We start from the raw sequence: 25,545 nt of genomic DNA on the forward strand, positions 1-25,545 counted from the left end.
CGAATTAGCTAGTAAACCTCATTGCAGGAGAAATAACAGCTAATTCGATTTAGGGCTTTACTTTGGAATTCCGTTTCACTGACGCGGGCAGTTACTTCAGGCTAGTCAATTTCTAAAATGGCGACCGGCCGGGAACATGCTAATGAAGCGCAGGATATTTAAATCCCGTGCTTCATTTGCAATTTCGATCGCCCTCATTAGCCTCCTTAGATTGAACTAGGGGGCTAGTGTAAACATACCCTAAATTATGGTTGTCGTACCCAACACAATAGGAGTCCATAGATTCTTTTCTCTTATGAATTTAGCCTAATATATGTATTCTATAATTTTGAGAAAGGGCTCAGTTAATATTGCTTTGTAAATAATTCACTAGAGGTGATAGTTACAGTGCAATCCCATTACATATTATTTCTCATCTCTTTGCATGTGATGAGGTCATTTAGCTAAGTCTCTCTTTAACTCAATAGCTTCTTTTTAAGTCAGCAACAGTGCCTGCCTTAGTCATCAAGTTTAATGAGGCTATCAGTACAAATTTAAGGTCATTTATGGCTGCATTTCTTCTTTTGCAAGGATTATATAAAGTAAAGGTGGGGCAAACAATCAATATATCTATTTGAAACAGGAAGTTTTCCAATAGCATTTCTGTTTCTTAATATCTGTCTAGGTTTACATATACTAAAAGTAACACTGTGACATCTGAGCACCTGTACAACTTACAGAGTGTCAATGTATTTTGTACACAGAAGTCCTGAAAGTATCAGGTATCTTTTTATAATACAAATAAGATCAACCACCGTTAATTATATTAGCTATATTATTCTCTCTGTGTCTCTTACTATTTTACCCAGCTCCTTATTAGTGTAGGATTATTCCCTGTGGCATATTTTAGTGAATATTTTCTTTCATGTGATCTGTGATTTATATCAATGTGGTCTGCTTGTATGTAAAGAAGGAGCAGGAAGAATTTAAGTTTCCATTATAACACACCAGAAAACTACACTAGGCCTTTTCTGTACTGTTGAAATTTACTCCCAGATTCCTACTGGGTTCAAACAAAATAAGCCTTTGAGCCACTGAGATCTATAAATAAAGCTGTGGTGGGTAGAAAAGTTTATATCACCAATTTGATTAGACTTTTGTCTCAGTAAGCTTCACTAACATAGTACCAGTCACCACAGCTGAATCTTCATTATAGTTCCCACAGTTTCAAATGCCAAAATGGATGAAGCAGTGTTAAAACTGGTGGGAATTTTGCCCACTGTGTACACAGCTTCAGTGCCAGCTCCTTAAGTCCTTATTCAGTTTTGGCTTGTCCTTAATTGGTTTCAGTGAGTTTTGCCTCAATAAGTACTTTAGGTTTTGGCCCTATAAAAACAATATTTATCTGTGATACTTAAACTTTGGGTGCTAATTGTACTGTATTTCCTGCATAGTTTCTAAAAAGAGATTGAGCCAAACTCTGCAGATTTTTCCCTCCTGCCTTTTAGCAGTAATACTACTGAGGAGAGGTCTTAGTTTGCTCGTTGTGGTTGATAAAATAATATATCTTTCAATTCTTTGGTGATATAGTGTTTTCAGTGGAGTAAAGCCTAATACCACGTGTTCCATGGGATAAAGACATTGAATTCACATTTTGTGTTAATGGAAAATTATGGAATAAAACTGTGTTTGTATTTTACAGTTGAAAACAAAGAAGTGAATATTCTTACAGGGACTGACTCCAGTGTGAAATGAGAAAGGGGCGGGGGGACCTTTTTTGGGTCACTGACCCACAAAATATCAGTCAAGAGAGCTACAAATAAGTAAAAAGCAAACAAACAAAAAACCATACCAAAAAAACCCAACAGTCCCATGGGAGAGAGGGGATGTAGGGGCTGGAATACTCAATGTCAGGGGCTGCATCCAGCCGTGGGGCTTTTGGTTCCCTACCTACCCCACTACCAAGTTTCTTAATCCTTTGTCAACATTGAGCTAATTCATCTTTCATAAAACTAGGGAAGGGCAATGAGTAAATAGATCAGTTACCTTCTTCTAATATCAAATTGTATTAACATTAGAATGTACAGATGTTCTCTGTAAAGGACTGACTCTGATTTATTCTTTATTAAGAGGACTTTTTTTATAAACTATGGATGGCCTCTGCTTTAAAAAATATACAAGGAAACAATGTAAGGTGACTGGAGCAAACATGACACATTCTGCAGTGATCCAAACAAAAATAGCAATTAGAAGCTACACTGTGCGAATGGTCAATACAATTAATACCATTAAAGTAATTAGGCCTGGCAGCTGTACGGTCACATAAAGGTAACTTTGTAACAACAATATGCCATCAGAAAATTACTGACATTTCCAACTACATTATATTCTCTAAATTGTTGTCTTAATGTTAAATAAATAAAGTTATGCTAATTAAGGGACTGATTACTGACTGAAATTAACAGAATTGCTTATTCTACAGTCTGTGAGGTTTAACATTCTTTAACATAATTAATAGATTTGCTCACTGTATCTGGCTATATATTGTGCACCTCATTTACATGCCTTTGCAATATGCTGACAGTGCTAAATGTCTGAGAAGACAGATCTCATCCACTGGAGGAAAATGGTTCTTCATGTTATAATGTTCACAATGGACATGGTTGCTGTACTGTTTTATTAATAATGACCAGAAAAGAAATGTGAAAGAGAGAAGCTCTGTGCTTCCTCCCTCCCCCTTCCAGTTTTGTGTTCCAAGCCTTTCCTGGAGTCAATGTGAAATGTAATTGCTCTTTTGACCTCTATCTTCTCTCTCCCCAGGTCTGAGGAAGAGCTACACTGGTTGATTATTGCAGGAATGAAAGGCACTCTGACCTTGTCGACCGAACGCCTTGCTGCTTTCAATGTTGCCCATTATGCTGAAGGCAGGCAACTCCTGGAGAGAAACTGGAATCTACAGGAGAGCAGCAATCTGGGCAACCTGCCAGCAAAGGCTTCATCATCAGGAAGTCAGACATGGCCAAGCAGCTCAGGCGGCTAAGGAAAAAGAGGGGGGGGAGGCATATCAAAACATTGTTAGCACAGCATATAAAGAGCTTTCTGATGCTGATTACAGATTGCTGCTTCATTAATAAGGCCTTGTATCATACATGTGAACTCAAAAGTAACTGTGAAGCACACAAAGAAGAAGAGTACAGTAACCAAATTCCTGCAGTGGAATGTGGCAGTCATTTAGAAAAAGTTCTTCTAGTAATGGAGAAATTATCCATGTGTAATGATCAATTGAAAATAGTTTTCTAAGAAAAAATGGGTCAATTATTCAGTTACTGTATGTGTGCTAAATATACATTATAAAATCTTGCTAGACTATTTTTGGAGCGGTGAGTGAACTGTAGTGAACATACTCTCTCTGTGTATTTAAAGTAAATCCTAAACCCTTTTATGTTCACAGCCCTAAACATTTCATAGTACTGTTAATATAACTTTCCCTGCTCTGATCCAGCCAAGAGGTTTAATTTGACCTGAGAATAGGTTTGGAGGCTAGGAAGAATTTGTTGAAAGACACTGCAAAATACCTCCTTTTTAAGCTTAGCCTTCAAAATAAAGAAATAAGAACATGAAGACTTCATGTTTTACATGTAACCTGTCCCAACCAGGTTAATAGTATCTGAGGGTATGTCTACACTAGCCCCCTAGTTCAAACTAGAGAGGCTAATGTAGGCATTCGAATATCAGAGAGGTAGCTGTGTTAGTCTGAATCCGCAAAAGCGGCAAGGAGTCTTGTGGCACCTTATAGACTAACCGCAAACGAAGTGGGTCTTTGCCCACGAAAGCTTATGTGCCAACACTCTGGTTAGTCTATAAGGTGCCACAGGCCTCCTTGCCACTTTTGTAGGCATTCGAAGTTGCAAATGAAGCCCAGGATTTAAATATCCCGGGCTTTATTTGCATCTTCCCATCTGGTCGCCATTTTTAAATTCCACTAGTCGAAAGTAACTGCCTGCGGCTACACGCGGCAGTGAAACGGCAATTCGAACTAAGTCTTTAGTTTGAATTAACTGTTACTCCTCATGGAATGAGGTGGGCTAGTGTAGACATACCCCGAGTGTCATTGTATGTGAATGTTTGAGTGTCAGAATGAAGGCTATCTTATGCCACACACAAAATGAGTTGCTGGTCTTGATCCAGTTCCTAATAGCAAGTGTCTACATTCTGAAAATGATTACCAAACTTTGGAGAAATAAATACTCATGTTACAAGTTTTCTCCAACTGAGCTGGACTAGATGAGCCAAGGAAACTAAACTACTCTCTCACTACTAGAGATGAAAGATTCTTGAAACCTTGGCAGGGACAGCACACTACCAAGACTTTTATGTGTCATGTGACACTGATGTAGCTGGCAGCCCAGTCATGCATTCACAAGTCCAGCTTGCTCCTCCCACAAGGCTGCAACAGTAGTTGCTCCTCTCCTCTTGGCCACCAAGGGACTACTTGCTATGCATGTAGCCATGTGGCTGATCTACCTCTCCTCTTGCCCCCATTGTTTAATTCCAGTAAGGAAGAAGCTGCTGGAAGGAGCTGGCAGTGGCAGCAGCTTTGACATGTTCAGAAGATGAAGGTTCTCAGAATAGGCCCTCTAGTCTCCCTGGTCACAGTCAGCCATCCAGGGAGATGCCAACCCCCACAGATCCATAAACAGTCCCAGACAAAACCCATCACCTCCCTCAGTACTCCCATCAACCTTATTTTCGCCTACTCATGCACCCCAGCCATCACTGCCAAGTTTTGTGCAACTCCATGGCCTCTCTGCATCACTGCTTGCACCCAGTATATATAGGCCAAAAGCCAAAGTCTATAACTGTTTGCAGATTAGTGCATTATATAATTTGCATAAATGTTACATTTGGACTGCACAAGACTTGGCAGCTATAAAGGGAAGTTTGTCATGGTGGACTTTTTCTATAGACAAAGAATTTATGTCACACGTGGCAACAAGCCAGCTCTTTTGGGCATTACTTTTTTTTTTCAAAATAGAAGGAAGAAATTAGACATATTACTATTCACTACTACTGTACATATTTCAGAGATGTCTGGTCTGTCTCTCTATGTGTCCATCTGTTTGTTCAAAAATCTCCCCTAAAAAATAAACCTTAGCACCACCAAATTTGATATACAGCTTCCTTTCAACATAACTTAAACAAGGTAAGAGTTTGGTTGTGCCAGGAAAATGGGATGTGCCTGGAATGGAATTGCTTCTCATAAAACCATATAGAAAAGAAAGAGAATCACCAGGCAAGTGAAAGGAGCTGGCTGGGGGTGTTCCTCCTCATCCAGAACTACCCCAACCAAAATCCTCCCAAACATCAGTTGCTCTGCAGGGAAGCATGTGCAGGAAGGGAGGGGGCTGATGTTGCAGAACTAGAGAGTCCTGATGGAGGGCTGGTGGTCAGGCGTGCTCGTGGCTAGGAAGACCAGCACATGGCAGCAGGGCTGGCAGCAGTGGGAGAGCCAGCATTCAGCTAGTAGCTAAGCCAGGGCTTGGGGATAGTGTTGGGGGGGGGGGGGGAAGGAAGACCTCCCCTGGTCTGGCAAAATCCCTCATCTGAAACCAATCAGGTTCCGAGGGTACTGGACCAGGGAGGTCCAACCTGTAGTCAGAATTTGTCTAGCTTCAACTTTCAACCATTGGACCACTTACACTTTAGTTTGCTATATTGAAGAGCCCTACTTTTCCAATCTTTGTTCCCCATACAGATACTTATAGATTGCCAAGTCATCCCTTACCCTTCTGTTTGTTAATCTAAACTTCTCCTAAGATCCAGCTCCTTGAGCCATTCACTACATGGCATGTTTCCCAATCCTTCTTTGTGGCTCTTCTCCAAACCCTATTCAGTGTATCAATAGCCTCTTGGCATTGTGGACTTTGGAACTGGAGACAGAATTCCAGCAGCAGTTGCACCAGTGCTAAACACAGGAGGTAATATAACTTACTCTTGTTCTATATTGCTGGGTTTATGCACCCAGGGATTGCGTTGCCCTTGGTCACAGTGTTACACTGGGTGGCCATGTTCAGATGATTCAATACCATGAATCTCAAGTCTTTTTTCAGAGTCTATGCTTCCCAGGATAGAATCCCTCCTCCTCACAGATGACTCTCCTTCTTTGTTTTTAGATGTGTGGTGTTACAATATGGCTGTTTCTTTGTTACTGTGAAATCATTATGCTGTCTTAAAGTGAAAGAAGCCGCATTTTAAAGTAAGTAACAGATCTAAAGAGCCTAAATGTTCCACATACAGACCATATGATAGGGTTGATACTTTCATACAACTACTATTGAATTCATGAAGAGTTTCCCCACCAAGTCAAAGGCATAGTTTCACCATGTGTCATTAATTTCAGATCAGAAACCTAAAAATACTGAGGAGGTTCCTTAATTTGACCTTTACAAAAAATTATTTTGTCCTATGTTCATCATATCTAAGTTGGGAGCTGCTTGAGATAACAATGGAATGAAATCATAGTCCAAACACAGATTTGGCATCAGCCATTGGCATAATGAGATTGAAAGATAGGTGAACATGAGTCTGCCAAGCAAACAGAAGAGTAAGAACGTGTTTTAGAGACTGACAGAGCCTTGGTGTGCTGTGTTATGGGATGGGTGGGAGTTTTTGTATTGTTTGTTTTCCCCCAGAGTTCAAATCTCTGGCAAACAGCTTGCTGAAGCTCAAGTTAGTTTGTTTGGAGAAATCTAAAAAGGTTAAGCCAACTAACCCCATGAGACAAATGGCTCAAAGGTATTTGAGCCCTGTGGAGTCAAAGTATTAAATAAGTTGTAAGTTCATATTGTGCAGATTCTTAGTTTTCATTGTCTTCAGCTAAAGGATGAAGCAAAGTCAATGAATATCAGATAAAAGAACATATCAGTAACTTGACACAACATATGTAAAATAGAAAATAAGTGTTTTCAGTAAAAAAAGCTCCTCATCTAGAAACCAGTAAAACAGGTTTTCTCATAAAAACATTTGAAAGAAACTTGATCCATTTACATTCTGAACTCCTTCCTCCTCCCCTGTACTCCATTCTTTTAAGATTTATGTTGGGATGATAGTGTGGGATTGTGTTTGTGTGCTTCCTGCAGTATATAATGTGTGTGTGTGTGTGGGGGGGGGGGGGGGGGGGGAAGGGGGTTGCCTGTATTGTACTTGTATAGCAAATCAGATTATTAATTGCAAATTTTCAAACGTTCCAACCTGATACATACACAAGAGTTATGTGCATACATAGCTATGTGTATATGTAAACTTAAACCTAAAGATGCATGCACACTAAGCATTTCATATGAAATTGTCTTCATGCAGTGGCTGATGCACACAAAGTATTAATCCTTGATTTGCATGTGAAGCAGGCTTTGTAGGTGTTCAAGTTAGGTATGTGAAAAACTGTGTGTGCATTTTTAAAAATGTGCACCTAGCTGTATGCTTTTCTGTTCAGTTAGGTCCTAGTTCTGTTTAAAAGTACCACTCAAGGTCATTTTTCTAAGGTATGATAAGGACACTATGAATGCAATGGTATTTAAAACAGTGCTCCTTAGATAATTATTCTTAGTTCTTAATGTAAATTGCTGTTGCTGTCTATTAAGTCGGGATTTGATTTAGGCCAAAATAAGATTAGAATAAAAGCAAAATTTACAAAAAATTATGTGTTTTTCTAATGCATACATTTTTGTGCAGTTTCTTTAGTCTCTCATCTAATCCTTTTTCTGTTACTTTGTGTTTTGACTAGACTTATTCACAAAGGCCAAATGCAATCTGTACTTTAAACCTATAAGATGCTTCTTTATCTTTTGTATAGCTAGTGCAGGAAAGATCACCACTATATAAACTCTGAGGCTATGTCTGCACTGCAGAGTTTTTCCGGGATAACACGGGTATCCCGGAAAAACTCGGCCACATCCAGTAAATGCGTCTGCTCTTCCAAAAATAATTTCGGAAGAGCAGACTCACTTTTTCAGCATCCCTGTAAACCTCGTTTTATGAGAAAGAAGGGATGTTCTGAAAAAGGGTTTTTTTCTGACATTTGGCCCAGTGTAGATGGGCCAAATGTTGTAAAAGCCTCTTCCGAAAAAAGAAGCGGAAAAAGCTACGCAAATTGTGGTTCGCAATTTGCCTAGCTTTTTCTGGAAGAACAGTGCAGTGTAGACATAGCCTGAGATAAGCAAGTGAAGAAAATTTGGAGCCTTTGTTTTTTGCTAACACACAACGTGATCCTGCATGGTGCTGAGTGCCTTCAATTTTCATTGGACCTAATTCTGAGGGATGCTGAAGACCATGAAACTTACGATGAATTGAATTCTACAACTCACACCATAGGACCTAAGGTGTACATGTTATCCATGTTTGCTCTTTGCTTCATTTTAAAGGTTGAAATTTGGCATTTTAAAAATGTAATGTCAGGCAGGTAATACATTTGAATGCTAAGAGGTTACTGAGTATCAAATTTCATTTTTACAGAGGAGGAAGCCATAATTTCCTTAATATTTGCTGGAACAGGGTTTTCCTTTGATGGGGAAGGGCAGATTTTGTCATAAGAGCTGGAGGCTTCCTGGCAGCAGACAAGTAGGAAGGAGTATAAGAAGCTTCCTTGTGTTCAATATCAGCAACTCCTGCTCCATTTGCATTGGAGGGAGGTTTTTTTTTCCATAGTGTATTCATTTGCCAGTGAGTTAATGTGTCCCTGCATAATCAGATAAGCATGGAATAGAATTACTAATGATAAGAGGAGGTGGAACAAGGGCACAAAAGCAATGCAGCCTTTCCTTCTTCTGACGAATCTGAATAGAATCTCAAGTTCTTTTTCAATGTGATAGTAGGGATTTTTTTTTCAAAATTAGTTTAGGAGAATTAAATACCATGGATTGAATATGGCAGATACTACTGCATTCTACAAACTCTACTTAAAGAACAAAGTGTTCTCCCTAACAGATGAAAATTTATGTTCACTTTCCATACCCAGTCCTAGAACTAATTAATTATATCAGAGTGAATAATACTAGAGCACTGAGCAACAAATAAAAAAAAAAAGAAAGAAAGCTGATAAAAATATGCTGCAAGGTAACATTTTAATATGCATATCTCAAGTTATACTTGAATTAGACTAAATGTTACTAAATTGGAGGGTTATTTGCTGTCTTTTATGAGGCAGAGCTCCATGGGAAGGAGTTGCACTGTCCAAATGGCTGTGACCTGGCATTGTGCCTTTGGGGCTTTGGGAGATGACGGGAGCAGTTTTTCTTGTGAGACCCTCCAGCACTAGTTCAGGAGGAAGGGTGTTGGCTGCACCCAGCAGGATACACCATCACTTCAGAAGAAATGTTGCAACAGGAGACAGTGTTTTAGACTATTTAACAAAGCATTTGTGCTTCTTTCTTAAAAAGAAGGGCAGGAAACACAGGATTGGACAGAGAAGCATTACTGGCTTTACAGTGGTGCCAATGGTGCTGCTGGGGCCTACAGGTGGAAGGGGCCCATTATAGCTGCCAAGCAGGAGCACCAGAATTGTGTGTGTGGTGGGAGGGACACTTGCACCCTGACTGTGGCCCTGATCCCCTACCCCCACCCCACTCTGCCCTTCTCTCAAGGCCCTGCACCTACTCTATCTCTTTCTGCTCCATTCCACCTCTTCCAGTGAGGCTCTGCCTACTGCTCACCACTCTCCATCACCTTCATCCCTCTCCATTCTTAGGACAGGAAAAAAGTGGTCAGGCACTTCTAAAATAGATGGAGCCAAAGCCCCCTACCTTCCTTCTTTCAGCACCCTTGTTGCAGTTATATGGTTTTCCACCAAAAAGTTTGGTTATAGGGGTAACTGCAATCAGCCTCCACACCAGGAGGGCACAAAGAGCAGTTGTTGTTACCTAGAGAAGCTGCAGTTTAGCTGGAGAGAGAGAACTGGCTCACAGGGGCCCAGCTCTGGTGGAGAGAGGTAGGCTCTGGCTCTGTGCTCTCTTGAGGGATCTTATCTGCCCCCCCCCACACACACACACCACTGTACTTGCCCTTGGTCCCTGCCTTGCTCTGGGGAGCAACCCCCTATCCTTACCCTGCTGTGCTCTTGCCCCCAGTCTCTATCTCAGTTGGGGACAGATTCTCCTCAGCCCATGGGGACCCAGAAATATGTTTGGCACCGGGACTACAAAAGGTTAATCCATCCCTGCAAATAATCAGAACAGAAATTATGAGCATTTTAATAAAAACACAAAATTAGTGTGTCAACGCATTAATCCCTTAGGGTGAGTCTAGACAGTGGCACTATTTTGGGATATTCTGAAATACTGTATTCCACATCTTGACAGCATGCCCTTTATTTTGAAATAGCTTTTGAAATAACGGGCGCATTACTTTGACATCCCTGTAAATTTTGTTCCATGAGGATTAAGGGATATTTTGGAATAGTGCTCTATTTTGAAATTATAAACTATTTTGAATTAACTAGAAATAAGATATGCAATTTGCTAGTTCAAATTGCGGCACTTATTTCAAATTAAGGGTGCAGTGTTGACACACCCTTAGATTCTTAGGGAAAGGCAAACAACCAGAATTAAATATTGTCATATTCTGTTTGTGCTGCTGTAACTCATCAAAATTAGTTCTTAATCCAGTTTTCTCATAATCCAGATGTGGTTATTTTTATATTGGAGAGAAAAATGTTAATGACCAGGATGCATGAGGTCAAATTTTAACCTAATATTTAGAAACTTTCCATTCAACTTTGGCAGGCTTTGAATCAGGCTCTGTTTGTACAAAACATAGTTAATTCAGTAGACCTGCACCTATTTATACATGCAAAGGATTTGTTCATATGTGTAGTAATTTTGTTTTAAAACATTTTACAATTATTTTTAGTACCCATTGTTTGAACATACACATGGCAGATAGAGTCGGGAAAACACAGAGCCCTTAAAGTCCATAGTCATATGTAAATAATTTGGAAGAAAAGAAGCATTTACAGAATAGATCAATGGCTCTGTTAGTCTTTTGCATCTATAATCAGTATTTACATCCCTAAATACACATTTACATGATAAATTGTAACAACTCCTTCAGTTTAAATATTCCCTTATGGGGTCTATTCTGGCTTTCTCTTTTTTAAACTTACATACCGCTAAACATATTTTTTTTTCTGCAAATCATTTTCCCAGCAGGATAGATTTGCTAACTGTATGGTATTTTGCCTAAGTACCACAAATTATACAACCTTGCACTGGCCTCTGAAACTGATCTGTGCCACTGATATATTTGAATGAGGATTTCAAACAAGGACAAGAATCTTTACCTGAATTAGTGCCTGGTTCAATTTTTTGTTATTCTAGTTTTACACTAGTGTAACTCTACTAATTTTGCTGGAATTGTACTATTGGATAAACTGGAGCAAACTAGTGGTGTATTGGGCCCCCATATGTCTCCTTTGTGGACATAATCATCAGAGTTGCTAGAACAAGTGAATAGGCCTTGAATCAAGAAAACCCAAATATGATCAGGAGTAGCAGGTTGGGTAGTCAGTCAAAAAGAAGCATTAGAATCTCAAGGAATATCCACCTTCATCCACAAAACTGCAATCATCAGTGCCTGTTTCAAACAATGCAAGCCACTGACCACCCTAAAGATTAAAGCAGTCTGGGTATGTCTACACTACCCTCCTAATTCGAACTAGGAGGGTAATGTAGGCATACCGCACTTGCAAATGAAGCCCGGGATTTGAATTTCCCGGGCTTCATTTGCATGAAGCCGGCCGGCGCCATTTTTAAATGCTGGCAGTTTGAACCCCGTGCCGCGCGGCTACACGCGGCACGGAGTAGCTAGTTCGGATTAGCCTTCCTAATCCGAACTAGCTGTACTCCTCATTCGGAAGCCTAATCCGAACTAGCTACTCCATGCCGCGTGTAGCCGCGCGGCACGGGGTTCGAACTGCCGGTATTTAAAAATGGCGCCGGCCGGCTTCATGCAAATGAAGCCCGGGAAATTCAAATCCCGGGCTTCATTTGCAAGTGCGGTATGCCTACATTACCCTCCTAGTTCAAATTAGGAGGGTAGTGTAGACATACCCTCTGATAAGTTTTGAAGAACACTACCCTTGATATCAACAAATTCTACTACTATGGATTTTCTCATGTTCAAGCCCCCTTTTCTTGGCAAGATGATTGAAAAGATCTACCAAGGTTTTTGTCTTGTGCTCTTCAGGATAATATCTGAGCACCTAGTAGTGTCTTGTGAATTACAGTCTGTCTTCAGCCAGTATTTCCAGTTTCAGACAAAAACATGGCACAGTTTGATTTCAAAGCAAATTCAAGGCCAAATTCCTACCCCTAAAAGAACCAGAACTCAATTATGTCTAAGGCCATCTTTTCATTTGCAAACTTCTTACAAACAAATGACTTACATAGTTATGGGCTGGTTGAAGAGATCTAGCATAAGATTAAAGGTTTTCTGAGCAAGAGGAACCCATCTGTGGAAAGTAAAGAGAGGAAAACACCCACCAGAAGTTTTTGTGCTTTTTATATTGTTTGGTGGATATACATCAAGTATATACACACCTGTTATCGGGTCCCCAGAGGTCACCCCAAGTTCGGGTGCCCCACTCGTCTCGTGACTGACCGCCTGACCGCGGCCTGTGGCTGAAATTGCTGGCGGCCCGGGCTCAACCGGGCCTGAGGGGAGGCCGGGAAGGGGGCTCGGGCCCTCCCACACTCCGAGCCCCGACCCAGGGCCCTAAGACAGGGACGTCGGTCCCTAGATAGTGGAGGGGGTCGAGTTCCCCAAACCCTCCACTCGCGGGGTCCGCGGCCCCGCCCTGCGTCTCTTCTTCCCGGCTTAGTCCCCGGGGGTTCCCCAGCTGGGGAATAGGCGTACCCTCCATCCCTTCTTCTGCCGAGGGTCCGTGTGCCTGGGATCTCTCGCGCTCCCGTCCTCTGGCAGGGGCCGGGCCTCCTTCCCACTCCTGGCCTCCTCCCTCCGGCTGAGGCCTGCGCCCTTTTGAACTTCCCGCCCTGCCGCCTGGGCGGGTCTTCTCCCGGCGTCTGTGGTCCCACCCTCCTGGGCGTCCCGCTCATCGCTCCCCAGGACATCATCCGGCCGCGCCGGAGCGTCCTTGTGACTGCTGGCCGTTCCTCCTCCTGCCCTGGCTTCCGGGTCCCCCGCAGCCGGGCCTCCCCCATCCGCCCACCTCCCCGGCAGGCCGCTCTCTGTCCCGGGTCCCGGCTCAGTGCGGGGAAGCGCGGACACGGCACCTCCCCCTTCACAATACCAAAAATAATATACCTAAGATAGATAGATAATTAAAGAAACAACCCAAGTAGTGTGCTTATTCTATCTATATTTGACATTTGTTTTTGTTCTGCTTTGAAATTTTTCATGAAAGAGACTGTAGTATAGTCAAATTCTAGTGGTTAAGGCACACACCAGGATATGAAAGGCCCCAAGTTCAAGACCCTTCCTGCCTGATTCAGAACAAGGACTTGAATCTGCACCTTCAATGCCTAGGCTGTAGAGTCAGTCTATCATGTTCCACTTTGTATAAATAATTAAATATTAAATGGAACTAAAGAGACTAAGAGGCTACAAAAGCGACGAGGAGTCCTGTGGCACCTTACAGACTAACTGAAGTGTAGGAGCATAAGCTTTTGTGGGCAAAGACCCACTTCGTCAGATGCATGTAGTGGAAATTTCCAGAGGCAGGTATAAATATGCAGGCCAGGATCAGGCTGGAGATGACAAGGTGGATCCAATCAAAGAGGATAAGGCCCACTTCTAGCAGCTGATCTGGAGGTGTGAATTCCAAGAGAGCAGAAGCTGCTTTTGTAGTTAGCAAGCCATTCACAGTCTTTGTTTAATCCAGAGTTGATTGTGTCAAATTTGAAGATGAACTGTAGCTCAGCAGTTTCTCTTTGAAGTCTGGTCTTGAAATTTTTTTGCTGCAGGATGGCTACTTTTAGATCTTCAATTGTGTGTCCAGGAAGATTGAAGTGTTCCCCTACAGGTTTTTGTATGTTGCCATTCCTAATATCAGATTTGTGTCCATTGATTCTTTTACGTAGGGACTGTCCAGTTTGGCCGATGTATATATCAGTGGGGCGTTGTTGGCACATGATGGCATATATTACGTTGGTAGATGTGCAGGAGAATGTACCAGTGACAGTATGGCTGATCTGGTTAGGTCCTGTGATGGTGTTGCTGGTGTATATATGTGGGCAGAGTTGGCACCGAGATTTGTTGCAAGGATTGGTTCCTGAGTTCGAGTTATTATGGTGCGGTGTGTAGTTGCTGGTGAGAATATGCTTCAGGTTGGCGGGTTGTCTGTGGGTAAGGACCGGCATACCTCCCAAAGCCTGTGAAAGCGAGGGATCATTGTCCAGGATGGGTTGTAGATCACTAATGGTGCGTTGGAGAGGTTTTAGCTGGGGACTGTAGGTGATGGCCAGTGGTGTTCTGTTGGTTTCTTTCTTGGGCTTGTCCAGTAGCAGGAGGCTTCTGGGTACATGTATGGCTCTGTCAATCTGTCTCCTCACTTCCTCGTGTGGGTATTGCAGTTTACAGAATGCTTGTTGAAGATCTTGTGGGTGTAGGTCTCTGTCTGAGGGGTTGGAGCATATGCGGTTGTACCTCAGTGCTTGGCTGTAAACAATGGATCATGTGGTGTGTCTGGGATGGAAACTGGAGGCATGCAGGTAAGTGTAGCAGTCGGTAGGTTTTTGGTATAGGGTGGTATTGATGTGACCTAACACGGCTACGCCTCTGATACTAAGATAGAGGCTGACTCTGTAACTTGGTATTGAGGGCACGAACCAAGGAATATGCAGATTTAAGATGCTACTTCAAATCAGACAAGCAGGAATATGAACCTGGGTCTGGAATATCACTGGTGAAGCTCAAATCACTGGCCATAGGCTCCCTTTAATATTTTACCAGAAAGTTCTTCCTAGACATGAGAAACTTTCCTGACACAATTTTCATTACCTTTCCACAAAAAGCTTCTGTTTCACTAAAACTGCATTTTGTGACCCCTCTGGCAATTGTCAAAATATTCTCCACCAATTCTAATTCTGTCTAGAAGAAACAGCTTTGTCTCAGAGAAAGTTAATGGTGAGTAACTGGTAAAATGAAAAGATCTGCATGCTTCTGCTGTTTAAATATCAATTTGTGCCTAATACATTGAAACCATTGTTAAGAACTGTTCATCACTCAACGAGTGGTTGAAACTATTAGCAAGCATATTAAGCCAACTCTCAATTTTTCCAGATTTTCAAAATATCTGAAAATTGTTTGCTCATCTGAACTGTCCCAAAACTCCTTAGTGGGCAGGTGGTTCCTTTTAACGATCCAGACAAATGCCTAAGAATGCGCATAAACTTCAAAAAGCTACTTTCCAATTTCATTTCATTGTAATTAAATCATATTTTCTGGTCTAGGATAAGGTATACAAATCAAACACTAGGCCCAACAGGGTTAAAGCACAATACAGGGCCACTCTTCCAGGCCTGCAGACCATACTCCATCTCGAAGCTTAGAAGGGAGCAACTCATCTCAGAAGAGAGAAGTTGGGAAAGAAGCTTGCTGGTGAAGAAGAAGACTATCTGCTCAGTCCCATTGGACCAGAAGGTTTAGTTGTCTTGTCTTTTTATTATTTTAAATTGAACTTGAGTAGGGTGGGGGAGAGTGATAACAGAGAGCAACTCAGTTCTGGGCGTACTACAGAATACCTGATTCTGTTGTCTGTCTTAGGGTACATCTACACTGCACTCTCAGCTCAAAATAAGCTACGCAATTTGAGCCATGCAAATTGCGTAGTTTATTTCAAGTTAATTTCTCAATAAACTGCTATTCCGAAATGTCCGTTAATCCTCATGGAACAAGGTTTACAGAGACATTGGAAAAGTTCACCCATTATTTCGAAAGATATTTTGAAATAACGGGCTTGTTCAAAAAACACAGCTGTTTTTTGAATAGCTATTTCGGGATATTGGAAGTATCCCAGAATAGTGCCGTAGTCTAGACGTACCTTTAGGGCAGGTCTGCACAACATACATCCTGAGGGCCGCATGCAGCCCGCCGGGGCTCACTGTGCGGCCCGTGACAACTACGGACGGCGTGGCCCCATCCGATCCATCAGCCGGGCAGAGGAGCGGAGTGCCACATGGCGTGAGGAGGCAGGGCGTGAGCCAGAGGGTGGGATGCCAGCAGATGCCAGCAGATGCCAGGATGCTGGCGTGACGTCGTGACATCACGGCCAACGACCGCTGGATTAAAAAAGGCAGAAGCCAGGTAGGAGAGGGGAAGGGGCTTGTGCTGAGGGGAGGGGGGGCAGGTCAGGAGAAAGGGGAAGACACCAAGGGGCAGGGTGAAGAAGAGACACATGCCAGGGGGCCAAGTGGAGACATGCGGTGTTTTTTTTTTTTTTCTTTTTGCTCAACAAAAATTTTTAGCTGTGTGTTTGGTATTTTTTGGGAGAGCATCCCTACTTGCGGCCTGCAGCTGTTTTCTTTGGAGTAATATGGCCCTCGTCACTTTTCGAATTGTGCAGGCCTGCTTTAGGACACTGGGTTGGAGCCTGGTGAAATGAGCAGGCTGGGGCATGCTTAATAGTAGCACTTCTCTCAGGTGAAGGATAAAAGCTAAACTTAGGGACCCCAGCAAACAAAATATTTTTTGAATGGTTAATAGTAGTAATGAGAAACAACATCTAAACAAATTAATTATCACTGTTGATTGTTGCGGCAAATAATTAATGAATTGTGAAAACAAATCAGATCAATCTCTTGTATCATGAATTGTATAATGATGGAGATATGCATTTCTATAATACAATTGCTACCAAAAAAGCTAAAGCAGATCATCTCTTTTTTTATTACCTTGTATCTTTAAAAACCTGGTAGCTGATATTGCACAAAATAGGTAGATGCATTTGTGTACATTTTATTTGTTCTTCTTTCTAGGTTTTTGTCAAACGTCACAAATCAGAATCACATTATTTGACAAAAATGTCTTGTACATCATGCTGCATAATTGCTTCTATTGTATTTCTTTTAGTAGCACAGAATATGTCAATTACTCTTTGGAGTCTATATATATTTGTTAACACCATCTTCCCTGAAAGGCTTGTAAATAGAATAGTGATTTCATTTAGTTTATTAACATTATTTAAATAGCTATATAACTAATGTTGATTTGCTGCCACTACCTGAGATATATTTAAACATTACTATAACTTAGCTGAACATTCCCATTTTACTTCAGAAATTAATGCTTTTAGGCTCAATTTATGCCTGTCAACAAATAATGATCATAGATGTGAGCTGGCCTGGCTCATAATCCAGAAGTACTAGGTTACAACGCATTGCCATGGAAACTGTGTTTTATTGCATTTTCTCTACTTGATTTAAGACATTTGACAATCATAGCAACTGTTTGCCTGTCTTCCCACATCATAAAAAATTCAAAAACACAAACATCCAATAGCGGAAAACCATACAGTTCTTGGACCTCACTATAAAAATAAAAAAGAAATGACAACCTTATATTTAACATGGACCTTTTGTGAATAGTTTATCTCAGAGAATGTCCAGGAGTGTTGGAAAATTCAATCAGTGGTTAGTCATCGATGGACCTGTCTTGCCTGTGGTTCATTTTGTTTATTGCATCATATATTTTTTATGATCACGGGGACTTTAGCCTGAAACAGCATTTTCTTTAACAAGAACCATGTTTCCTCTAACGTTGTTTATTGCATCTGAAACATTACTCTTTGAAACCATGGTACATTTTCAATTGAGCAAAGGTCTGTAACTGAATACTGCATGTCTGTGTTTATTCAGCATCCAGAGTAAAAAATATCCCAGTTCATGTAACATTAATCACTTTGCCAGTGTAGCTGAGGTCATTGCCACATTCCTAGCAGTATTAAGGCAAGTCAAGATTAATCACATACATTAAACCCTGCAAGGAAAGCACGTGAAACGGATCTGAAATTAGACATTTGGTAAAAGACTGAGAGCACTGTAACAAAATATGTTAGCACTGCTACAGCAAGCACTTGGCATGATTTGGGATTTTTCTACTACACTGGTGTCAGCTCATCTATATTTAAGAGTTTGTCAGTGTTTCCCATTTCTGAGAGTATTTAACTCTATTCTTTAGACAAGGAGCCTTAGTTTTTTACAGAGATTTTTTTTCTTTTGCTTACTACTTAAATATATGAACAAAATAAAATGCATTTTAAAAACATATTGGAACATTTTTATGTAACTCAAATATAGGATGTTGGGTTTTGAAAATAAAAACAGATATTAGGACCCTGTGATATTTTAAAACATACCAGCACTAATACACTTAACAATTGTGTATTGCTTATAAACGCTTTATTCTTTTTGTATGCACAATATATGAAGAAATAATTCTTCACATTCCAAACAGACATGATTGAGAGTAGATGTCTTGTTGATACATAAAATATGCATTTAAAACTACATATCTACATTGTACTTGATAGGCTAACAATTTCTGTGACCAATCTCCATTGAAGGTTTGTTTATATTTACCACATGGTATTGCCATAAAAAAGGTAAAAACAGAAAAGAAAAAAACATTGTTTTTTTCTCAATGCTGTTGAGAACAAAGACATATCTAGGCCCACAGAAACCTGCTGTGAATTTTAAGAGTCTCCTGATAACATTTAGCAGTGGAAGCATAAGTAGAACGATGCATGTGTAAAAAATTGCAGAATAATCATTTGTGAGAACAAGAAAAGATAAAATGACAAAAAAAAGCTAGAAGTGATCAGTTTGAACCAACCAGAGCTATCCTGACCATAGGACAGTTTGGGGTGGCTGCCACAGGCCCCACACTTTTGGGGACCCCCGGGCAGTTGCCTAAACCATCCCATTGATAGGGACCAGGTTGACCCTGGGGATTGCCCTGAGGGACCTGGCCGAGCATCCCAGTCCCAGGACCCTCTGCTTGCTGCCACCACAGAGAAGCTGCACACAGTGGCGAGGAGAGAGTGGCGGAGCAGAGCATAGCAGGCTTCTGGGTTGCTCCAGTTCCTGCAGTGAGGGGGGAGGAGCAGGGACGGGGCATGGGGGAACGGGTGGAGTGGGGCAGTTGGGGTAGAGAGAAGGCGGCATGGGGCAGGATCTGCAGCATGGGAGGATTGCTCTGGTCCCACGCGTGGGATAGTGAGGGTGAATACCACATACCCTGAACTGCCCTGGGATGGCCTTGGAACAAACATTAAATCTGTACTGACAGGGGAGGAGAGTTCTCATGGAAATGAGATAAATGTGTATGTCTAAGACAAGATAATAAGTTATAAAGAAATCGTGGGTTTTTGTTTGTAACATAGGAGGTGGAAGTTGTATTGTCCATTGCTGAGGACAACTTTGTGATGGGTAGGTGACTACTTAATGAGGTTTTTACCTTATTTGTTAGACCCATCTGTATCTCAGTCCAAGAAAAATGACCCTAAGTTGGCATGCATATATTTCTGTATTGAGAACTTATTAGATTTAAAGAACCCTGAATGTCTTGGATATAATTCTTTTTAAAATATAGCATTAATATTAAGCTTAAAAGAAAACTAATTTTGAAAACAGAGCTACGATAATCAAACTACCTTAATTCTGCCCCTTTGCAATGCCTTGAGAAAATTAGACACTCTTATTCCCTTCTGCATCAGTAAAACCTAGAACTGCCTTATTCTACATTGTCTAATGCTCATGCTACTTTATGGCCTGCTTTATAGTCACATACAGTACATTTTTACCATACTATAATATGGTGAAATGCAATACATACACTTTAAAAACTCCTGATCAAGCAGATAGACTGCTGATAGGAATCATTCCTATCATCTTGCAGTGGTGAGAAGTGGGGAAGGACACAAAGAGGGCACCAGCTAAGGGAGAATATAAACCCCCACGTGTGCCCCTCATGTGACTTCTCCTTTGACTCATCTCTGCCCCACCCCAGACCACGTCCCCTGCACTCTCCCTGTAAACTATCCACCCCCATGTTACCTGGCTGGTGAGAGCCACTCTGTCCTCCTGCTGTGCTGGCTCCAGTCCCTCTGAATTGTGGATTCACTAATGCATTCTCCCAGGCAACCTATGGCTGCTGGCCCTTTACGGAGAGACTTGTGAACCTTTCTGCCCTTCCGAGTTGTCACCTTAGAGCCATATGCCAATAGGTGCTGCGTGAATCATTTCCCCCTTACTTGTTGAAGTGTGCAGGGCAGATGCCTCATAGATGCATACTTCCTAAGGCTCCTAGGAGAGAAGCCCATCTCCTGCAGACTTGAGTAAATGAATCAAGTTTGATGAGTCTTCTAATCCTTGTCAGGGTCACCATACCCAAGGTCTACAAGCTTTAGAATACATGTTCAGGTACTCCAGAGCTCAGTGATCCTTATATCTGTAATCACCTTTTAGACATAGTAGCTTGAAAAGGAGTGGACCTATGAAGTACATGGTGAGGGCAGTGGGCTCTTGACAGGTGATAATGTGGGTCTGAGTGGGAGAGTTGACTAACAACTTAGTACTTCAGGAGCTATTTTGAAATAGATTCAAAATAAGATAAGCAATTTGTGTAGCGCGAATTTTGTATCTTATTTTGAGTTTAGGGTGCTGAGTGACTTCTCCCCACCAGGACTCCTCCTGGTAGCCCTGGCAGGCAAAGAACATAGGCTCGTGTCCCCAGTTGTAAGGAAATAGCTGCAAGGAGATGAAAGGGCTGGATGTGGAAGCTAGGAGCAGCCTGGTGCTGGAGAAGTCAGGGAAAACACTAAAGGTTCCATTTCTTTTCCACTTGATGACTGTCCTATGGCTTGTCAGAAAGGAGTCCTGCTGTTTTGGGAAATATCAGATGATTTCTATAGCTACTGAAGAAGAGCAAAATGGCTGCAAGCCCCTCCCTGCCCCTTTACATACACTACCTGTTGGAACTTCAGGTCTGCAGGGAGTACAAGAGACTACTTGGCATGGAACTAGAGGCTCACCAATATCATTTACAAGCCTTAGGAGACTTGTCTTGGTCCTCCACATGTTCCCACAAGCCTTTGCAGGGGTGAAAGTAACTTACATTTTGTACAGGTTCTGTTGTGTTGCCCCCCTCCCTGGGGGGACTCAGGGTAGGGTGTTGTGATATGACTGTACCTGTGACAAATTTAAGAGTGGTGTGGAGTGTGGGGGCTGCAGGGCAGGGGATTGTGGTATGTATGGGGCTCAAGGCAAGTGGCGGGAATGTGGGAGTGCAGGCATCAGGGAAGGGTCTTGGGGATGTGCAGGATGAGGTTTCCCTCACAGCCCCTGCAGACAGCTGAGAAACTGGCTAGCAGCTACATCTACACTGGCATGATCTTGCGTAAGAACTCTTTTGTGGAAGAGTTCTTGTGCAAAAACTCTTCTAGAATAGAGCGTCTACACTGGCATTTGCATTTGCGCAAGAGATGTTCTTTTGTGCAAGAGTATCCATGCCAGTGTAGAGGCTCTCTTGTGCAAGAAAGCTCTGATGGCCATTTTAACGATAGGGCTTTCTTGTGCAAGGAATTCATGTTGCCTGTGTACACTGGCCTCTTGCACAAGAACAGTTGCGAAAGAGGGCTTATTCCTAAGAGGGAGCATCAGAGTTCTTGCACAAGGAGCACTGATTTCATACATTAGAACGTCAGCGTACTTGCGCAAGAACTTGCGGCCAGTATAGACAGGCAGCAAGTTTTTGCGCAAAAGCGGCCACTTTTGCGCAAGATCACGCCAATGTAGACACAGCCGCTATGTCCCAGCCTGGCTCCCTCTCCCTGGAAAAAGGCTCACCTGCCTATTGTCAGAGCCAGGCTGGGAACTGCAGCCATCTCTGCGAAAACAGCTGAACCAGTTTCTGGCCAAATAGATGATAGGAAGCTTCAAGCCAAAGAGCTGATTGGTCAAATGGGGGGAGCTGATTGACTGCAGCACCTGGAAACAGCTGATGAGGCTGTCCAGACAGTAGTTGATTGGCTACCAACAGCTGATCCTTGCCACCAGCTGAACATGCTGGCCCATTTCTTACTGGGGGACACGCTACTGTCATTGCTGAGCCTTTGGTAGAAAAATTCTAGGATTTCCCATTGATAAGGCTCCTTTATAATCAGAATGCATTCTGACATCTATCTCTCAAAGGAAAAGGGTTACAGACTTGATTTAATTTTTAAATGAAAGTTTAATTTAAAAATAATTTTAATCATCTGAATTGTCATCCTAATACAAATTTCAGATGGGGTGACCAAAGCTGTGTCTACACTACAGAGTTTTTCCATGAATACCAGAGGTGTTCCAGAAAAACTCTCTGCATCCAGGGAACGCATCCGCTTTTTTGGATCAGTTTCTGAAAAAGTGGGTATGCTTTTTCGGAAGCCCTATATTCCTCATTTTATAAGAAATAAGGGCTCTTCCGAAAGAGGAGGTTTTACCCATATTTGGCCCTGTGTAGACAGGCCAAATGTCAGAAAAGCCTCTTCCGAAAAAAGAATAGGAAAAAGGTACGCAAATCGCAAAGGTACATAATTTCATTTTTCTTTTAATTTCCTTTGTTTTACTCAAAAGTGGTAGAGTTCAAAGATCATTCCTGGATCTGCCAGACTTCCTGTGTGGACTTAACATGGAGTTGCTTTAGCTTGCACTGCCGAAAAATGTCTAGGTATTATTATCTCCATGTTTCTGTTTAACTTATATCAAAGGTACCGGGGGGTATGTCTACACTACCCCGCTAGTTCGAACTAGTGGGGTAATGTATGCATACCGCACTTGCTAATGAAGCCCGGGATTTGAATTTCCCGGGCTTCATTAGCATAAGCGGGGAGCCGCCATTTTTAAATCCCCGCTGCTTCGAACCCCGTGTAGCGCGGCTACACGGGGCTCGAACTAGGTAGTTCGGACTAGGGTCCTATTCCGTGAAACGAGGAGTAACGGTAGTTCGGAATAGGCACCCTAGTCCGAACTACCTAGTTCGAGCCCCGTGTAGCCGCGCTACACGGGGTTCGAAGCAGCGGGGATTTAAAAATGGCGGCTCCCCGCTTATGCTAATGAAGCCCGGGAAATTCAAATCCCGGGCTTCATTAGCAAGTGCGGTATGCATACATTACCCTCCTAGTTCGAACTAGGAGGGTAGTGTAGACATACCCTGGGTCTGTTGCATCTAGGGGCCACATTATATCTCACAGAGCAGTTCTGAGAATTGTCTACTTATTTGCTATGTCTTTTGAGCTATTCATAGAAAAACAAAAGAAATACAAAGTACAAATTTCCATCTCCTGAGCTGCCAGTTTAGAACATTTCACAAATTACTCCAGTATTTGAATATTAGAACAAATATGGATGCGTAGAACATTGCATTCTCTTCTCTCAGGCTTTATTATTAAGGACTTATATTTGAAAACCATGAAGCAAAAAAAAAAAAAATCACACTAACTCTGTAAGGTGGAATTCTTGTTTGCAGGAACCAAAAGCTCTGACCCTAAAAGCTACCTATCCCAGATTTTTTTTAAAAGTACATCATGTTTTTCCAGCATTCTATTTGAGGAACTCTTAATGACTTTGGGCTCTTACCTCATTTCTTCACAGCCTCAAGTGTGCACAGGGATGGATGCAATCTCAGCCTGGCACTATTCTGTTGAACTACTGACTTGCCATTAGACTTGCCATATCTGAATCAAGGTTGGTGAAGAAGACTTTGCTGACCTAGACTGGACTGAGGGCACTGTCTTGCTTGTGGAGAAGTCATAGAATTTCAGCCACACTCTCCAAGATACTGCCTGTGCTAGGAAGTTGAACATCTCCTGACTATGGGCTATGGTTCAAAACTTCAGAGTTGGGCCACCAGAACATTCAATGCAGGTGGGCTAAAGTACCAAAGAGAGAACTGTTATGTTGCAAGCATTATCTGAATGGTGGCAGCAAACAAATAGGTCTCATTGCCTCCTACACAGAGTCCAAGTTTTGGTTATGCATGCAAAACAGTCTTTGCACTAAGACAAAGTTCAAGATCTATCAAAACTGTGGGCTACTTGTATTACTATATGGATCAGAAACCTGGACACTCTTGTAGGCAGACTTGGAGCAACTAGAAGTATTCCATATGAGCAGCCAGCACTAAATCTTGAGCATGAAGTGGTTTGACTTTGTCAAAATATCAATCTTGCAGGGACCCAGTCTTCTTTCAAGTGCTGATTACATTCAAAAGTGGCTGTAATACACTTACTTTTCTGCCTCAGCAAGAGTGAGGGTTGCTAGAGACTGAATTGTGATATCTCCTTGCTACACCAGTCTCTCTTCATCACCAGAAAACTTCTCAAGGGTCTCCTTACCTGAACCTCACTTCACAGGAAAGAATCAGTGAACACCAACCCCCAACCACCTCAGAAATGTTTCTCTGCAATGTACAGCCCCACCAGTGTTCCCTCACACATGACATTAAGTTAACAGCTCTTTTAAAGAACCAGTACATAACAGCTTATTAACTGAATTGGGGTAAACATACCCTTCTCTTTAAATACAGTACTAGGATGGTATATGTAATTGTTTCCCCATGCTTTATCAAAATTGGTGTATGAATATAAATATGCATAACTCAGAGATGCTTTGGACAAAATACTTCAGTGCAGAGTTCAAGTTTAATGTTACAATCTGCCAGATCTGTATCCTGTTTTGGTGCATGTATCATTCTTGTTTGTAAAGTTAGAAATATGAAGTATGAGACTGTTTATAGTTTTGAATATGCTAACAAGAGCCTTACGGGTACCCTAGAAGCCTTACCTACTGAACTTATAGAACAAACAAGACTGTTTACAAGTAATTAAGTTGATTACCCAAAGGTGATTGGATTAATCAGCGATGTGACCATACCACCTGGTACTGGGAGTCCATTTTTTTGACCCAGGTAGGTTCCATAGAAGGGGAAATGTAGAACACAAGATTTTCACCTGGGGAGAAGACTATTTAAGAAAGGGAAAGTTATCAGTTTTTTGTCTTCAGCTTGTGAGACACACTCCAAAGAGAGCTGAGGACCCCAGGTGAGAGTAAAAGATCTTTTTTTACCTGAAGATTATGACTAGAACAAGAATAGCTCGTTAGGGTAAAAATTAGCTTGAAATAAGTCCGTGAATTAGCACAACATGTTTTCTTTTGTTTTTAACTTAGTAACTTACTTTGATCTGTCTGTTTTCATTTGTAGCTACTTAAATCCCACTTTGTACTTAGTAAACAAAAGTGCTTTTATTATCAGGCCCAGTTGTAAATAATTGTTACCTTATGGGATGACTTTTGCCTCGTAAGGTGAAGGAAAACTCAGGAGTTCTTTGCCCCTTTTTTATATAGTCTAGTGAACCTTTGGAATGTATTCTTCTGATAGTACCCCAGCTAATGTCCATAAATTCATATTGAGTTCGGGGGCATGAGGTCTTAAGCAAAAGGATCCCCTCTTCCTTTGCTGGTGATTACTACAATGCAAATTGATCTGTTATTGCAATTTCTGATATACAAATGAACAATC

At 41.8% G+C, this 25,545-nt stretch overlaps 2 long non-coding RNA genes across 2 annotated transcripts in view; one reads left to right on the top strand and one right to left on the bottom strand.

The window, feature by feature from the left end:
* The window catches only part of LOC102457722 (uncharacterized), a 21,278-nt gene extending 18,340 nt beyond the window's left edge, over positions 1-2,938 (top strand). Inside the window, exon 3 of the long non-coding RNA XR_332545.4 lies at positions 2,800-2,938. This is a non-coding gene — a long non-coding RNA (uncharacterized LOC102457722). The remainder of the gene's footprint in view (positions 1-2,799) is intronic.
* Positions 2,681-13,115, bottom strand: LOC142829869 (uncharacterized). Its single transcript, XR_012904747.1, has 3 exons — positions 12,886-13,115; positions 12,416-12,481; positions 2,681-3,015 (listed from the first exon to the last, which is right to left on the bottom strand). It is a non-coding gene; the product is annotated as an uncharacterized LOC142829869 (long non-coding RNA).
* Between the last annotated feature and the right edge of the window lie 12,430 nt (positions 13,116-25,545).

The sequence above is a fragment of the Pelodiscus sinensis genome, chromosome 6 (assembly GCF_049634645.1).
Source record: "Pelodiscus sinensis isolate JC-2024 chromosome 6, ASM4963464v1, whole genome shotgun sequence".
In the NCBI taxonomy this organism is placed as follows: domain Eukaryota; kingdom Metazoa; phylum Chordata; order Testudines; family Trionychidae; genus Pelodiscus; species Pelodiscus sinensis.